Here is a 1408-nt window from a genome sequence, read left to right on the forward strand (position 1 = left end):
TTTGAGACGGAGTCTTGCTCTGTCTCCCAGGCTGGAGTGCAGTGGCCGGATCTCAGCTCACTGCAAGCTCCGCCTCCCGGGTCCACGCCATTCTCCTGCCTCAGCCTCCCGAGTAGCTGGGACTACAGGCGCCCGCCACCTCACCCAGCTAGTTTTTTTTGTATTTTTTTGTACAGACGGGGTTTCACTGTGTTAGCCAGGATGGTCTCGATCTCCTGACCTCATGATCCACCCGTCTCGGCCTCCCAAAGTGCTGGGATTACAGGCTTGAGCCACCGCGCCCGGCCAAAAATGGCACTTTTAAACTTATTCAGCCTTCATTTGACAGAATGGATATTATGCTTTATTAGTTGATCAGTTAAGGAGAGCATCTAAGTCGTCTAATATGATATGCTCTCACTGGGTTGAGTATAACTGAAAAGCAGATTGAGTGAGTTGGCAAAATCCTTGGGATTCAGGGCATAGTTACATCTGGTTGGTGTGTAAATTAGTGTCGCTTTTCTGAGGTTAATTTTCCAATGTCTGCCTACTGAAATCCTGATAGTCCTTTGACTCAGCTACTTCACCTCTTTGAATTTATCTTATGGAAATGCTCAAGTTTTCATGAACATATCTTCAAAGAAGCAAGTTTTAAAAGACTAACCATGTTTGAAGTTATTATGCTAATCTAAATACACGCAACCATATATATATACAAAGTGTACTCTTTTTTCCTCATGTCACATGGGCAATGTGCTCATGTTGTAACAAGGTTTGAGGGAGGCACATTTTACACATGAGCCTGACACCCTGATCATCATGTTTATGAACTACAAGAGGTCTTCAAAGAGTACCTTTAATATAACTTTAGAGATCTGTACCTCTGTCAAAAAGTCAACAGGTTTTTTTTTTCTGCTAAGCAGAAGGAAGTATTCACTAATGTGTATGTATCTTTTAGACTGAGAATAATTTGTTTAAAAAAGTATATAACCCGGCTGGGCGCGGTGGCTCACGCCTGTAATCCCAGCACTTTGGGAGGCTGAGACGGGTGGATCACGAGGTCAGGAGATCAAGACCATCCTGGCTAACATGGTGAAACCCTGTCTCTACTAAAAATGCAAAAAAAATTAGCCGGACGTGGTGGCGGGCGCCTGTAGTCCCAGCTACCCGGGAGGCTGAGGCAGAATAGCGTGAATCTGGGAGGCGGAGCTTGCAGTGAGACGAGATTGCACCACTGCACCCCAGTCTGGCCGACAAAGTGAGACTCCGTCTCAAAAAATAAAAATAAAAAAATTATGTAACGTATCTTTTGAAAGTGATTTCATCCGTCCAACCAGTCAGGCTTTCTTATTAAGCGTCACACAAATTTGGTTATGGTACGTAAAGTGACAACCCTTTCTTTCTTTCTTTCTTTTTTTCAGATGACATT

The 1408-nt window shown here is 43.8% G+C and overlaps 1 non-coding gene across 1 annotated transcript; it reads right to left on the reverse strand.

Moving 5' to 3' along the window:
* Positions 1-717: 717 nt before the first annotated feature.
* On the reverse strand, positions 718-821 carry LOC114675336 (small nucleolar RNA U13). The gene has a single exon (XR_003726386.2). It is a non-coding gene; the product is annotated as a small nucleolar RNA U13 (small nucleolar RNA).
* Positions 822-1408: the final 587 nt, after the last annotated feature.

The sequence above is a fragment of the Macaca mulatta genome, chromosome 1 (assembly GCF_049350105.2).
Source record: "Macaca mulatta isolate MMU2019108-1 chromosome 1, T2T-MMU8v2.0, whole genome shotgun sequence".
Lineage (NCBI taxonomy): Eukaryota > Metazoa > Chordata > Mammalia > Primates > Cercopithecidae > Macaca > Macaca mulatta.